At 59.9% G+C, this 16,385-nt stretch overlaps 1 protein-coding gene across 3 annotated transcripts in view; it reads right to left on the minus strand.

Annotated features, from left to right (window-relative positions):
- SOX13 (SRY-box transcription factor 13) overlaps nt 1-16,385 on the minus strand; it is a 41,301-nt gene that overhangs the window by 23,496 nt on the left and 1,420 nt on the right. Inside the window, exon 1 of one of the 3 annotated variants that reach the window (XM_072844682.1) lies at nt 321-463. The exons of the other annotated variants lie outside the window; for them this stretch is intronic. The gene's annotated coding sequence lies outside the window, so the exon portion shown is untranslated. Of the gene's footprint in view, nt 1-320; nt 464-16,385 lie in introns of those variants that run through there. 3 annotated transcript variants of the gene reach the window in all.

The following is a 16,385-nucleotide window of genomic DNA, read 5'->3' on the forward strand; positions in this document are numbered from 1 at the left end:
GGCGCGGGGGGGCTCTCGGAGGAGAGTTTGCAGCCCCTGAACTTTGCAGCGGGGACGGGGCTGTGCGGGGGACGGGCCCTGCACCCCCTTCCCCTTTTTTCCTTCTGCTGTTTAAGCAAAGGGGCTTTGGGGGGGGTCCTGCCAGCCGGCCCCCCCGGCCCCACTCAGCCCAGCCGGAGTCGGGGACCGCGACCCGAGCGGATGCTCGCCGCCCCGGGAGGATGCTCGCCGCCCCGGGGCCGTGTCGGTAGCCCCCCCCGGGCAATGCCCGTGCCCCCCCGCCGGGCCGTGCCCCCGCCCGTGCCCCCGGCCGCACTCACGGCTCCGCCGCGCTGCAGCGCTGCGCCCCGGTCCCCGCCGCCGCTGTCGGTGCTGCCGCCGGTGCTGCCGCCGGTGCCGGTGCGGGCTCCGCCGCCGCGCCCGGCTCAGGTCCGCTCCATGTCCCCAGCGCCTCCGGTGGGAGCTGCCCCGGCGCCGGGCGGAGAGAGGGAGCGAGGAGGAGGAGGAGGAGGAGGGGAGGAGGAGGAGGAGGAGGGACACCGGTCCAGCCAGCCAGCAGCCGGCTCCGGGGCGGCCCCTCTGCCCCGTCCCCTCCCCTCGGGACCCCCTGCCCCGCCGGGGGGGACCCACGCGTGACACCGCCGGGAGCCCGCGGACTGCTCCCACCCTCTCCCCTGGAGTCCTGTGGCGGGGCCGAGACACCCCCAAAGACTGAGGCACGACTCGGAGGAGTCCTGGGAGGCACCCCGGGACCCCCCGGCACCCCCCGGGACCCCCGTCCGTGCAGGGACCGGTCCTACCCGGTCCCAGCGAGGGGCTGGAACGATGCCCGGCTTGCAGAGAGCACAGCCTGCAGCTCCGGGGGGAGCCCCAAAACCACGGCACGCCAAGTGACAGACCCCCAAAGCCTGGCTTCCAGCCTCTCCTCCCCACATCACCCCCAATTTTTGCTCCTTCGCCCAAACCACCACAACCAGCCCAGAGCCACAAGCCCACCATGGCTTTGGGAGACAACGTTGGCACGGAGCAGGGAGGGCAGCGGGCAGCCAGCCGCCCTCCAGCCGGACAGACAGACAGACAGCATTCCTGCACATGGGATGGGGGACCACACGCTCGTGCTGTTGGAGCGGGTAACCAGGCTGCCGAGGAGCTCACCCCGTGCCCCGCATCCAGCACCCCACGCCCCGCATCCCACCAACGGCTGGGCCAGGAATGCCATCACCCGCCTTCCCGAAGGAAAAAAACCGCTTAATTCAGAGCAAAACGGTACTCCAGCTGGAGAGCGAGGGGGTTGGTTTGGACAAACAAATGTTGACAAACAGTCTTTTTTGTATAATGAAATCTTTAAAATGTCATGTCAACATTGAAGGAGAACTGTTTATGTTTTACCAACGGGGAAAATTCCCATTGACTCCAAGCCGTTTCCTCCCCCACACCGTCATTTTCTTCCATGGGAATTTTTTTTTTCCAAACATTGTTTTCACCCAGTCCCAGGAGCAGAAGACAAGAGCTCGGGCTCCCGGGACTCCCGGCTCCTCCAGCCGCCACACACTAACTGGGAACATGGGGTTTCTGGAGGGGTTCGGGCACCCACACCCCATATCCACCCCAACACACAGCCCCCCCTTGCTCTGTGCCCATCACACAGGAACGCGGGGAGCTGGGCAGAGCCAGGCAAGAAGTTATCTGAGAGGGTTTCCCATCTGGCATCTTCACCCAGAGGATTAAACATGAATCATGACAGCGTTTAGAAGCCAAAGGCGGTGAGTGGGCTGCACCCACAGACCCCAAAACGTAAAGGAGCTCAGTGATACATGTTCCCATTTCACAGATGGAGAAACTGAGGCCCTGAGAGGACACGGCGTTCCCGGGGCCGTGCAGCAAGTACCGAACCTCCAGCAGGCCAGGACGCAAAGGCAGCTCCCCATGTGCCAGCCAGTCTCCCCCAGCCCCTCTGAAGCCCCCTCCCCAGTTGGGGGGGACCGGCTGCCCCCCGTGCCATCCCATGCACGGGCAGTGCCGGCAGCCTCATGCACCCACCAACGCAACCGGCCCCTCTCTGCCAGCATTGCCGGCTGCCAACGCGCCCACCCTCCGGCTTGGGAGAAGACCCCGAGAGGTCACATGAGGGAGACCGTTATCTATCGGTGGCCAAGCGAGCGCTGAGCATGCCAGCGAGCCCACAGCGACCTCCGCACGCTCCTGGGGCTGCGGCTGCCCCAGCAAGGCCCCCCAAGCCTCTCCGGGGGCAGGAGGAGGCGGGAGGTGCATCCCCCAAACTGGACAGGGAAACAATTAACAAAGGGAACCAGGACCTGCACAACTGAGCCAAAAAAAGGGAGCGGGAGCTTTGTTCGGGTCGTCATAGCAACAGCCAGGCCGGAGCAGCAGCCACGGACTTTCACTTTCCTTTCCTTCCTCCCCATCCCCGGTGGCTGTGGTGGCCATGGTGGCCTTCCCTGCCCTGTGCCTGGCAGGTCCCCCCAGCTGGTAGCCACACTGTGGTCCCCTGGGTCCAGCATCACCTCCCAGATGGGTGCCAGGAGAGGAGGCGGTGGCCCAACTGCCCATCCCCAGGTGTCACCACCCATGCATCCATGGGTCCTGTCCCCACCCTGGCTCTGCTCCTCCCCATGTCCTCCTTTGAGCCACACTACCTCCACCTGCATCTCCTCTCCAGCTCACTGCGAGGCATCCCCAGGACCCACGGGTCAGCCCCGGGACGCGCTGGGCATCCCCAGGACCATGGGCACAAGGTGTCAGGATGGACGTGATGGTACAGAGACAGTCCCCGGCCTTTCAGAGGGGCTCGCATGGGGCCCGCTCAGCTCCTGCTCCATCTCTCCCTACCTGGCTGCACCCGGGCGAGCAACCAGGGCTGCTCCCACCCTGCGATCCCTCCCCTGGCCTTCTGCTTCCCTCAGCAGAAGGAAGCCGGGACAATGGGTGGAGGGACGAGGAAAGCTGGTGGGGGCAAAGATCCCGCTGCTGCCAGCACAGGGGGCACGGAGGGGAAAGGCACGGCCAGCGCTCGCCTTCCTTTTCCCAAGCCCCCCACCCTGCTGCGGAGCCTGCAGTGCCGCTGGCCACAGGAGCCGTGCCTCCTGCTTTGTGCTGGCTGCGAGTTCCAGCCTCTCGATCGCAGGATACTGGTGACTGAGTCATGGAAATGGTTCAGACAATGGCTTGGCCCCTTTATAACTGGCCGGAGGGGGCAAAGCAGGGAGAACAAATCCGACCTTGCTTCCTGCGCGGAAGCGGGCCCATTGTTTGGAAATGGGCATGTGCTTTGCTCCTCACCAGCCTGGGAAAGCTGCAAAGCGATTGCTAACGGGGAGCAAGTTGCGTGGGTCCCGCCAGCTGCCCCCGTGGCTCCCCACCTCACGCGCTGCCTGTGAAAATCTAGGGAAGATGTGGATGAAGGCGCTGCCGTTGCCCACGAGGTCTCTGCCACGCACGCCCCCAGGGGCTGTTTGGCCAGCGAGTTGCTCAGCTGGCCCGGGCTGGCGTGGTGGCAGTGCCTGGGCTGGTGTGGTGGCATTGCCCAGGCTGGTGTGGTGGCAGCACCCCGGCGAGCCATGTGCCAGCTCAGCTCCTCGCTGTATCGGAGAGGTCGGGCTCATCGGGCCCCTCTCCTGCCTCCCTTCCCTCCTCCCGTCAGAGCCCTCCTTCGCAGCACACGGTAGAAGATGGGGTACCGCTGGGCATCTCACAAACACCACTGACCTCACCAAAAAAAATGAGCATGGTGTTACCCTTGCACTGGCCCTGGGGATGTGGAGCAATCCCGAGAAGCAGCCTCAAGGCTTCGAGCGAGCAGCAGCACAAGCGGGGCCACAGGAAGGAGAGAAGCCTTGGCCATCCGTGGACTGGGGAGATGATGGGGACCAAACCTTCCCTAGCTCCCGCCTCCAGACCTGCCTCGTGCATCCCACGATAACCCATGCGTGTGGGATGAGGGCATCCCCGCGGTGTCCCTGTCTGCAAGCCAAGTCCTTGCGCTGCCGTGGGGCGGCGGGTGGCCACGCTGCACTTCTCAGAAAGAAGGAGCCGTGCCGGCCTGGCGGAGCAAGCGGAGACACCCAAAAGGGTCCCTTGTAACGCAGCAGACACAGCAACAAGCCCCCAGCCAAGAGGCTCCAAGGCTGGATGCGCCCCGACGAGGCCAGCACCGCCATCTCGGCCACGCCACGCAGTGAGAACTGGCTCGCAGGGAGCCGTCCCAGGCACACGCACTGTGGTCTCGCACTGCACACACACACACACACACACACGGGCAGACAGACAGACATCTGCAGCCCATTAAACCCAAGCTGATACGACAATATTAACAGAGAAGCTCAAACCCTCTGGAACCGTGGCGGCTCTGGGGCTGTCCTCAATTCACCCCGCTGTATCTGGCTCCCGTGGTCCGTAGGGCTGAGGGATGCGGCATGCCAAGGGCCAGCGGCAGGGCTCTGCCAGGGATTTGTCTCGCCCACCCTCTGCACCCCCAGGCGACGGGCAGCCTGTCGTGATGGTCTTGCACCCTCAGGTGCTGCCTTCCCCGGCAGAGCTCCTACAGTCCCTGCCTGCCCGGCCCCCCTGCTTTTGGAGCTCCAGGTGGGAACACGGCTGGGCCGTGCACACTGAGGGATGGTCGCTGTGAAAGCAGCACATCCCAAACCCTCCCCGAGCCGGCAGCTTCTCCCCCTGCTCCCTGCCCGGCGCCTGCCCTCGTGGGCTCCTAGCAGGGTGGTGGGTGAGCTCCAGGAATTAACCTACCAATTATTTCCACCCAAACACCACAATTTATCCTGGCCACTTCAGAGGCGTTTCCAGCGGCTAGGAGCTCCGTGCTGCCTTCCTCCCCGGCGCTGGCAGTGCCCGGCTACTGCAGGGAGTCGGGGCTGTGCGAGCGAGTCCACCCACAGTGTAACAGGCTCTAATCTGGGCATAATAAAACCAAGATGTTCCAGGATTGCTCTATGGGGAGCGCACTTGGAGCAGCTCAGTTCTTAGCCAATGCTCAGAGAGAGCTCGTCTGAAAAGCAAAGTAAAATTGAGCAAATGATTCTGCAGGAAAGCCGAGCTGGGGTGGCATGGGCTGAAATCGCAAGTGAGCTCCAGCTGGTGCATGAGCAGAAATACCTGGGCAGAATATTTAGAATCGACCAAAATGCCCCCCCGTGGCAGGCACAGCACATCATGCTGCGGCGGCAGGTGTTTGGACACTGTGCTAAAATATCCTGCACCCCTCTGCCCCGGCCCCCTCCCCTCCCCGCCCAGCCGCCAGCCTCTGCCGAGGGCGATGTGCCGGTGGAGGAGGGTGGCTTTGGCCAGCACTACCTGCAGGCAGGACACGGAGGAGATGCCACCACCCGGCTCGTGGGGAAGGTGTGCGGCCAGGGCAGGTGATGGAGAACAGACCTGGGACCGGGGCCGCACTTTGTGTCTGGAAGAGGGATTTTCAGAAAGCCCCCCTCTCTGGCTGCCCGAGACCCTGCCAGATTGGCACCTCCAAAAGACACTGAAATCACCTGCCGCTTCCGAAGCCATCGCAGCTACAAGCAGCCAAAGCACCCCAGCTCCGGCGGGGCTCCCGTCCACCGCCACCGTCCTCAGCCCGCGCCGGCTGCCTAACCCCGGGGGTACCCGCCGCATCCCCCTGCAAGGCGGCACGCGTAACACAGCCGGACCCGTGCGTGCCAACAGCCCTGCCGGGGACTTTCAGCTCCGAACAAGGATTCAACGGGGAGAGGAAACAAAGCGGCATCGCATCTCTGTAACTCTATTCCCAACCTGAATGCCGCTGTTGTTTTTAATTCAGGCGATGCGAGTCGTCCTCCCGGAGCACAGCCCAGCAGGCTGGACCAGGCCAGCCACACACGCAGCACCGGCCCACGGCTCCTCTCCGACGGGAAAGCCACGGGGTGGGCAGGACGCAGCCGGCCTGGCAGCCTCCCCGGAGCATCCCCAGCCGCCCCCACGCCGCGGGGCTGGGGCGGCAGACGGGGCAGGGGGCTGCGGCGGGGTGGGGGGCGCAGAGGGGCGATGCGGGCAGGCCGCGCCGGAGGCACGCGTGGGGCCGGGAGGGGACGGCCGGACCACACAGCGGGACAGGAGGGGGCCGCGGCCGGAGCGAAGCTGTGTCCCCAGGCTGCTGCCGACCTCCACGCAGCACCCGGGACGGCACAGCACCGGGGGGGGCCGAGCCCGTCGCCTGCATTCAAAGGCCACGCTGGGCTCCCGGGGCCTCCGCTCCCGGGCTCCGGCGTCCTCCGCCAGCCCGGCTCCGGCGGGGACCCGCGGCACCGCCCGTGCCACCCACCTCCCGCCGGGCCGGGACCCTCCCGCTCAGCCCCGACAGAGGGGCTTTTCTTGTCCCCTGCCTTTGTTTTCTATTTAGTGCTTTTGTTCTCCCCTCTTTGGTCCTTTGTTCCAGCTTGTCCTTTGTTCCGACGCCTTTGGTTTCTCTTCCCTTTGATGCTTTGTCACTCCCTTCATCTTGGTGCTTTTCTTTCCCCGGGTTTTTAAGCTGGCGGTTGTTTTCTCTCGCCGCTCTGTGCTTGGCATTTTTATCCTTTCTCCTGCCTGGTCCACTCCTCGGGTCACATGGGCCCGGCCCGGATTGTCTTCAAATCCCCATTTGTCTTGTTTTGGTGCCTGGATTTCCCTGCCTTTATGTCCTTTCTTAAGAGACTCTTAGCGATTTCTTCTCCTCTGTGAGGAAAGTAGGGGGGGGTCGGGGCTTAATTAATTAGCGAGTGTAATCTTTAGATGCGTGGCACTGCAGGACGTGTGGAGCATCATTATTATTGTCATTAGAATGTTAAGGGTTAGCGAGGGTTTAAATACCAGCTAATTGCAGCAAAGAGCTCCAACTTCGCAAAATTATATCAGAAAGATCCAGACTTGTTTTCGCCCACCAGGCTTGGGAGAAGAGAGAAATTCCTAACACAGACAGGCAGGCAGAGGAGGAGCAGAGGCAACACATCCCGGCCCCAGCCCCGAGGGCTGGGTGAGGGTCGGAAAGGGCTGCCCGGAGCAAGGAGGAGCGGGGCTCGCCTCTCCCAAGAAGACCAAAGAGCATCATCCTGCCTCCGGGGAGTTTAAATGCAGAGATTGGTGACTCCCCCGGCGTGGCAGAGCCCGGGGGAACCGGAGACCCAGTGCCAGAGCATGGGCTGCGGGTGCGAGGGCAGAGCTGCTGCCCCAGGGAGGGCAGAGGGGGTTAAAGCCCCCGGGGTTGGCGATTTTTGCTGGTGCCCATCGCACAGCGGGGCCAATGCAGCCTTTGGAAATGGGGACTTGCAAAGGGTTTGGCCTGGCCGAGCTCCTGCTGCGGGCAGGGCAGGACGAAGACCACGGGGCTGCTTCTCCGGCAAGGCACAGAGGGTACAAGGGCTTTAACCTGGGGAGAACAACTGTTCCTGTGCTCGCCTCGACACACAGCTCAGAGCACGTGTACAAACACAACCGCAAAATCAGATACCGGGCGGTCAGGATTAGGGAACCGTTTTCCTCAGAACAACTTCAATGTGAGACGCTGCTGCTTTGCTTTGATTTAGTGCCCCAAATACTCCCCCCCAGCACCGTGTCCTCAGCATCTGGTCGTGCTATGATTCACTGGCCGGGCAGGAAAGGGCAGGATGCAACCCTGCTCACCACAGCACCTCCAAGATGTTGCATCGCTCTTGCTCACCACGGTCAAACAAAAGCCGGGATCCATTTTCACGAGCACCAAATCCCTCCCCCCCCCAATACACACCATCCCCGCCACGCTGGTTTAAAGCAGCTGTAGCTGCACAACAGCTGTTGAACGGAGGAAGCAGCCAAACTTAGCAACAGGATGTACCCTCAGATAACGTGATCAATATCAGAAATGCAGCTTTTCAAGTGAGAGCTAAACCCATCTGCTAAAACTGGGTGTCTCAGGAGATTGGCACTGATACAGGGCGTCTTTGACTCTGTCTTCGCAACACCCTGATTTCTCCTCTCCCAAGTCACTTACGGTAACGGGGTTTGTGGCAGCTCGCAGTGGGGCGGTGTAGGAGGGATGGCTTTCCGAGCGTGGGACCAGGGAGGAAAAGGGCACGAGCATGCCGGGAGCTCCAGGAAGGGACGGGTGCCTTGTGGGAACATCACTCCCCGCCCAAACGGACGGATCCAGCTGGATCAGAAAGCATCTGGGTGCTGCAGACGGGGTGCTTTGATAACATGTCCTGCAATAACAACCCCACGTTGTTGGTAAATGCGCTGGTGTGTAACCGCATTAGTGTGACCCCGGGCTCGCAACACAGCCAGCCCACTGCCAGGCAGGACCAGACATCGGGACACAACTGGGAAGGCCCCAAAGGAGGGTTTTCCAGGCAAGAGCTGGATGAAACCTGCACCAGCTCCACTAAAGCCCACGACCCATCGCAGGCACAGCAAGCGAGCTCTCCATCGCGGGCTGGGAAAGGCTGTCTGATGGGAGCAGCCACACACTGGCTCCCATGGCACATCCCAAGGGGCTGCCGCTGATTTATGCCAGCCGAGGATGCGGGATGCTGGGGACAGCAATGGACCAGCAACCTGCACAAGCAGGAGACAAGACAGAGGGTGCAGAGCAGAGCCCCGTCCTGCCCCAGCCCCATTAGCCATGGCAGAGCCCACGCAGCTCCTGCCAGCCCCAGTGTTACAAGAGAAAAGGGGAGCCGCCTGCCCACCCGTTCCTGTGGCTCCAGGTTGTGCAAAAAACTGAGCTTGGTGGTTGGCAGGAAGAGGCTGGATCGGCTGGGGACATTCACCCAGGGCGGACAGACTCTGCTCCAGCAGACTGTGGTATCAGCATGGCAGAGCTGTGACCTGCAGATTAACTCCTCCAAACTGCGCCATCGCCTCTACTCATCGGAGCTGGGTGACTCACCCATGGCCATGGAGCAGGGGACGGGTGCGGAGGGATGCCAGGGAGCCATGCCTGCCAACACCCGGGGGGGTTCTCAGCCCAGTGGGCACCTCTGTCCCTGCCCGCACACTTCAGAGGTTAAAAACTTAAGTGCTTGAACCAAGAGTAGCTAGGAAAAGCCATCTTTCTGGTTTCAGGTTCAGGTTCAGGTTCTGGTTTCAGGCCTGCAAGTGCAGCTGGCCAAATGCAAAGCTCAGGGCTGGGGTGCCAGCCCTGCCACGGCCGCGGAGGGCCCTTGCAGGAGGTGACATCGGCCGATGCTCATCCACCAGTGAAGCTGCACCGTCCCTGGCATCAGTGGGTCAGCTCGGCTGGCTCTGCCCACCCACCCCCTCGCTCTGCCCCGCTCTCCGAAGGGCTGAACCTGTTTTTATTACAGAGCTGGCACCGGGAAGGCAAAAAAAAGAACCAAACCCCCCTCATCTCTCTATCTGCAGCCATGCAAGGAATATTGTTCAGTGCAGCACAAAAGCATCCCTGAAAATAGAAGCGCCAGGGCCAGGCCTGCCAGTGGCTGTGTGAGATAACGTCTACTTGCAAACAGTGTGCCTTTGTGCCGCTGTCACTGTCCCCATTGTTCAGGAGCCTATTGCCTCGGGGATATTGTTCCCTTCTTTTGTCTCAGCCCGGCTCCTTTTTGTTTGACTTTACTTACCATTTCATTCCTCTCCTTTGTGCTGGGGTTCTTTCTTTTGTCTCTCTCTCTCTCCCTTTTCTCTGTGTGATTTGTATTTAGCAATTGTTCCTGGCCTGTTGGAAACACAATGTACTCCGGGCTCTTTTCTCTCCTCCATTCATTACCTATTCAGGTGGGTTTGTCTGCCCATAGGTAACCGGGAGGTGCAGGGGCCTCCGGGAGCTCCCACGGGGTGCAGGAGGAGGCTGGCGGTGGCCTTTGGGGAGACCGGGGTCCCCATGTCCCCAAGCCCGGCACCGGGTTCCCTCAGTGACAAACGAACACCGGCAAAAGGACAAATGGGACCCCAACTCGCCGCTGCCCCGCTCTCAGCAGATGAGCCGAGGATGCTGACACAGACACGATGGTCACCATGTGCTACAGCCACACGCACAGCTGGGGAAGCAGAGGCACGGAGAGGTGCCCGGGTCCAGCACGCCGCTGTTGTAATAATCAAATGTAAGTATACAATTCACAGAATGTTGATCCTGCTATAGAAATCCATTGTAGAGCCCTACCCTATCTCCATAGGAACTTAGACAATGTACCTTTGTCTAATAAGCAGGATGTGGCTGTCGAAAGCAGAAGTTTAACTGATGTATTACTAGTCCAGTTAGTAAACCATGAAGAACTGCTTAGGTCCGCCAAAAAGGTAGGAAACCAGCGGAAAGGTAATCCTGGCAGGGGGAGATCACGACCACCGACTCACGGCCCCCCTACCCCAATTATACCACCGACTCAAATGATGAAGTTGAAGGAGAACGACTAAGCACATGTACTAATTTCCATGCTGGGCGAAGAGATTTTAACCAATCATTTAATAGAAGAATATTGCATATGTATTAGGAAGTTGAGTATGTTAATGCTTTGTGTATAAATAACTGTTAATTTGAAAGCTGGGTGTGTTGTCTTGAGACAGACACCTCTATCTGCGCAAATATGCAATAAAATACCTCTGGTCTGTGCGTATATTGGCATTTTGCACACCTGGTAAATGAACCCCGATTTTTGGGACAACACCGCCTGCTCTGACTCCCAGAGCCAGGATGGGGATCTGAGCCCTGATCCGCACCAGACCCAAGCCCAGCCAGCCAGCCCTGGCCCCGGCAGTCCCCAGTTAATGACAACTTTGGCTCTCCCCCGTCCCTGTCTTTTGGGAGCCAGCGAAGGGACGAGGAGAGCGTTCAACGGCAGGAGACACCAAGGCTGCCTTGCAGCAGTGGTCCCAGTGTCCCCCCAGCATCTCCCCCACACTGCACAGTGACCGGGCACCCTCTGAGAGGGACCCTCGGGGCTGCAGGGTGGGTACCCCCCCGCCCCCAGCCACCAGTGCCCAGGGCTGCTGCAGCCCATCTGGCAAAGCAGGGAGGGGATTCACCCCTCTCTCTCTGAGACAGCCCCTGGCAGCTTCTGGGGACCACAGGGAAGCAAAGAGCAGCTGAGGGTTTGATCCTTGGGGACGGCTGGATGCAGCCAGCAGGCAGAGGGAAGAGAGCAGAGGCGTCTGGAAAGCAGCTCAAAGGGCCCCAAGGTGCCCCAGCTCCTGCAGGGTGGTGGGGTCCCCTCGCACCCCATCCCCCCCTCCTGCCTCCTCCCCAGGCCCACCCTGCCACAGAGCATTTGGGGGTGCCTGCATCTGGGTGATGGACCAGGGTGGGCACAGCCGCTGGGGTTGTTTCTAAGCCCACGAGGAGGAGGATATACCAGGAAACCTTCAGGGAGTGCTGTGACGGCGAGAGCTGACAAGTGGCCATCCCCGGAGACAACAAAGCCCCGCTGTTCTCCAGGACACAGACCGCATGACCTAACGGGACTTTTCCACCCCTCCCGCTGATGAAACCCCAAGGATCAAAGCCCGCTAGAAGCCACCTCCTTCTCCTCTCAGGCACAACCCGCGCAGACGGGGAGGCCACGGGGACCCCCCGAGACTCACCCCGCAAACGAGGGATGGGACCGTGCGGGACGGGATGGGGGGACAGCGAGCAGCAGCGGTGGGTCCTCGGGGATGGCGTGAGCCCCCGAACGCAGACGGCCTCGGGGCCGCGGGACGGGGCTGCGGGGGGGCGTGCCTGGGAATAAAGGGAGCAGACTGTGGTCTATTGTTTCATTGTTATGGCTTCAAAGGACAATGGGGCATTGTTGTCTCTGGGGATCCCATTGTTTGCTTTCGCTGCAGATCCCAGCCGCGCAGTGGATGGAGGTTTCCCGAGGGCCAGGCAGGGCTCCGTGTGTGGGACACTAAATAACGAGGCAGGCATGTTTCCTTCCCTACCCCCTCCCCACCACCCTTCCTAAAAAGGCACGGCACACTACAGCCCGCCTGTGTCCGCACAGGCCAGGGCACGGCCCGGCACAGCACAGGCAGAGGTGCCAGGACCACCCATCCGAGCGGGGAGCACACAGAGAAACCCCCACGCCCCATGGAGAGGGGGCGAGAGCAGGGAGGGTTCACCCCGGAGGGGCTGAAGTCGCTGTCTCCATCCCTACGGACTCCAGAAAACCTGTGCCAGGGCGAGGGGAAAAAACCCACCCAGCATTTACGGTGGGAGCCAAAGACCCATGTGCTGCCAGTGTTATCCCGCTTGTGGGATAACCCCAGGAGCCCTCCACCTCTGCAGCAGAGCAGGATGGAGCTGCTACGTTGCTGCTGGCCCAGGCTCCAGCAGCGCTGGACGGGGCTGTGGCCCCGCTGCCTTCCCGGCGGCATTTGCTGGTGCTCCCCTCTCCGTACCCGCAGGAGCTGCACCGTGGCCGCCTTGCAACATCCCTATGTTTTTGCTGCCTCCTCTCATCACACGGCATCCCCTAAAGACCGAGGTCCCCCAGGCGTGCAGCACAACGGGCGTTTGCTGTTGTCCGCTGCAAAGCCCGACTTCTCCATCAGTACCAAGGAAAAGGCACTTCGGTACCGTCAAAGGGACTTGGGAAAGGACGACGCAGCCCCGGGTCCTCCCTTCACTGTTTGTGCAGCACCCCAGGCCCAGGACTTATTTGCATAGCTCCTTCCTATGTAAAAATAAATCTGGGTGCTATGCAAAAGCTGGGGGAGGGGGAAGGAGCAGGGAGCCGTCTCCAGCCCACAGCTGAGCCCTCCGGAGCCTGCCGCTGCCCCGGCACATCAGGCGGTGCGGGAGGTGGGCTGGGAGATTGATGGAGCAGGAAAGAGATATGCTCTCCCCAGAGACACCCTTTCAGCATGAGGCTGCTCACAACAGCTGGGGAAGGGAGTAACTCATCCAGGGAGCCCAGGCAGAGCCCCAGGGGGGGTTCGGGTCCAGGGCTGGGCAAAGGAGCGCTGGCAAGCTCAGCTGGGGGAAGGGGACACCCACCCTGAGGAAACCCAATCAGCCCAGGACAGCTTTGCTGCTGTGCCCCGCCACCATGCAGGGAGCTGGGCTCAGACCCTGTGGACCCCCCCTCCCCAGGGGTCTGACCACCCTCTCGGATAACCCGCAGAGAGGTCCCAGACAAGCTGGAAGAGCTGGCTTGCACGGCCCAGCCCACCACCGCTCCCCCAGCTCCCTGGACCGCAGCCCTCTCACCAGAGGGCTGAGAGGCTGCACAAGGGCTGGGCTCAGATCAGCTGCCGCCCAGCGCCTTTCCCCGTTGCCCAAATGCACCTTGGTGCTGCGGGGACACCAGCCGACCCCCTGGTCTTGTCACCTTCGGAGGGGGAAAAGCCCAGCCCAGGCCGTCGGTAGCCCCAGACCAAGCTCAGCTTCGCAAGAAAAAATACCAGGGTTCAGGTTTTTCAAAGAGAGGGAAGCAACTGCAGCTAATAAAGGTATAAATTCAACCTGGGTTGGTTTGTTTATGTTTTAATCCTGGGAATTCCCACTGCTTCTAATCAGATGATGAGGGTGGACCTTGCCTCTCAAATGCCTCTAAGATTAATTTCTGGAAAAAGCACCAAGGGATTTGTTTGAGGATCAATAGAAGCTATCTGGGAAAAACAGGTAAGGTGTGATAAGAGACGCTGGATCTTGGCACTGCTGCACTGCCTGCCTCTAGCCAAATCCCTCTGCTCCCCGGGGCCTTGTGTCTCCGCCATGGAGCAAGGGGATGTTTCCTCCCTAGGGCTGCAGTTTGCAGAGGTCAAGCATGCCGGGTACCGAGGGTACCCATCCCCTGGGGACTGCACCCCAGGCTCTGGGAGCCCTGACAGTACTTTGGCTGCTTCTGCCGTGATCCCCTGGGTCTCCTGGGGACTCGCTCTCGCCCTCTCAAGCTGCCAGCCCAGGGAAGTGGCAGTGACCGGCTGCCCATCGGGGCTGGACCGAACCCCAGCCCAGGGACACACGGATCACTCTTCGTCTGCAACGTGCCGACCCGGCCCCAGGTGCTGGCAGGAGCTGGCAGCAAGCCTGTCCTGCACCGAGGGCTCTTTCATGCTCCTGGCAAGCGTTATTTACACAAACGTGTACGCACACACATATAGACACACACGCGCACGCTCTCTCCCCCTTGAATAGTGCAATTTCCTCTCAGATAAAGAGCTCCCACCGCAGCCCCCCTTTCCCTCTCCCCCAAACTTCTGCATGTCTCGCACCCATTTCGGAGCACACCTTGGGCTCTGATATTATCTCACTTCCTCGATATGAATATTAGCTCTGTTGTTGATTTACGATAAAGGGACGGGCTCCAAAACGCTGTACTTCAGGGAGGAGGCAGTGGTGCAATACGGTCTGCTGTGCCCCAGCTGAGAACAAAGCCTTTTCAAGAGCGGATGCTTGGTACCTGCTGCACTGCTAACTCGACAGCCCATCTCCACCAAAGCGTGGCTCCCGTTGGCGCTGCCCTCCTGTCCCCCCCGACACCTGCACGTGGCAAAGCGGAGGGGGCCCCGAAAGCAGCTTGGGGCTGCCTGCGCTCCGCAGGGTGACAAGCGTTCGAGGGGCAGAGAGCAGCTCTGCAGGTGCCACTGACACAAACCACGGTCAGGCACACTGGATGTCTGGGTCAAATGCTTGGGGTACGGCGGCTGGTCAAACTTCCCCTCTATTTTGTAGCATCTTCATGTAGAAAATGCAACTGAGGTCTGGCAACCCTTTAAGATCCCTCACCAGCTGGAGCTGGCCTACTTCTAGCTCAGTTTACAAGGTGAAAAATGACCACCTGAATAGTCTCCTTAACTCTTAACCCACCCAACAGGGAGCACAGGGAAGGAGAAAAGTGTCCCCGGAAAACTCAGATTTATTTACAAACCAGATTGCCTGGCAGCAGGAGAGCCACAGAGACAGCAGGTCGGTGCACAGTGCTGTTCCACTCAGCTGAGGACATCAAACCACTCCATCAGCCATCACCCCCCCCAGGGGACTATTAGATATTGCTCCTATTTCACAGACAAGAGACGGAAGAATAGCAGATAAGGCAGAATTCTGAAAAGCAGCAGCCAGAATCAGGGCTGGACCTGCAGGAAAGCTCAGTCTGCTTTTGAAGCTCTGGTCCTTGCAATAAGGCAAACCCTTCTGCAAACCTGATCTCATACATCTTTTCTGGTGAGACAGGCAAAACCTGGAAGAAGACCCGAGCGTCCTGGGTCTTAATAAATACTCACAAGGGAGTAAAATAAACTGCCCAAACCTGAAGCTATCTCGTGGCTTTGCTTTACCACGTCTATACCCCAAATCCTGCAGTTAGATGACAGCCTGCCCCACAGAGCAGAGTTGTAAAGAACAATCTCTATCTCTGCTGCAGACAAACTGGTATCGTTGCGGGAGAAGCCCAGAAAACATTATCCACGGTGATGCTGTGCTGGGTAGGAACATAGCCCAAAGACAAGTGCAGGAAAATTGGGTTTAAATATTGCAGCTCAAGGCACAGGAGGGAAGACGACCTATGGGAACAGGGTCGTCTTTTGGGTGATGGAGTTTGCTACGACACCTTGGTCTGAACTCTGTCCAGGCTTTTGTGCACGGGGAATCGCGGAACAACACCCTCCCCAAAGTCCAGGTTACCGCTGGCAAGAAAAGCAGTAATATCGACCAGCTTCAGCGAAGCAAGTCCAGCTCCTTGCACGAAGGGGCCTGCTGGTATGCGAGGCAGCGGCGCGGGGGGGCGGGCGTTGCTGCTGCTAATGTGGCAGAGTTTCCCTGCTGAGGGCAGGCAAAATGCCCATGACTCATTTTTCCAAGAGATGTTACAAACAATAGTAATGATGCCCCTGGTGGGTATGAATGTGAAAAGGCACGACGGGGGGGGGCAGCCATGCTGGGCACCTTGTGTGTGGGCTGCCAACGGAGGGTACTGCCACAAACAAAACCTGCTGGAGCCAGTTTTTGGCATTGTGTGCGAGGAGAACGCTTCTGCAAGGACTTCGGGCGAAGAAGGGCAAAATGGCAAACTCCTCTCCCCACGGCATCCTATCTGCTTATGATGGGTACCAACCCCGTCTTCAGCCAAAGAGGGGACCAGTTTTATTGCCCAGGGAGAAAAATGGCAAAAACAATCCCAAACGATTCCATCCCCATGTGGGACTGGAACAAGAACAGGCAGGGAATTTAAGAAAGCATTACAGCGCTTTAAGGGCTGCTCTCCCCCAGCTCCTGCCTCTACCCTGCACACAAGTTTTCCATATTCAGATGCTGCCCTAAGGGGACAGCTTCTAAGCCATTTGAGTCCTTGACCTTCCACTGTTGTCCGTTTGATACTATTATTTTTAGGCACACAATCCTTAAAACATACCAGCACTTGAAATAAGTTCCCAGATAATGTGCGCTAAAGCACGAGGTGGCGAGGCTTCGGGAGAAGGGAGCTCTGTGGGATCAAGGGCGGTGGCAG

Source organism: Ciconia boyciana, chromosome 23 (genome assembly GCF_034638445.1).
Source record: "Ciconia boyciana chromosome 23, ASM3463844v1, whole genome shotgun sequence".
Classification (NCBI taxonomy): Eukaryota; Metazoa; Chordata; class Aves; order Ciconiiformes; family Ciconiidae; genus Ciconia; species Ciconia boyciana.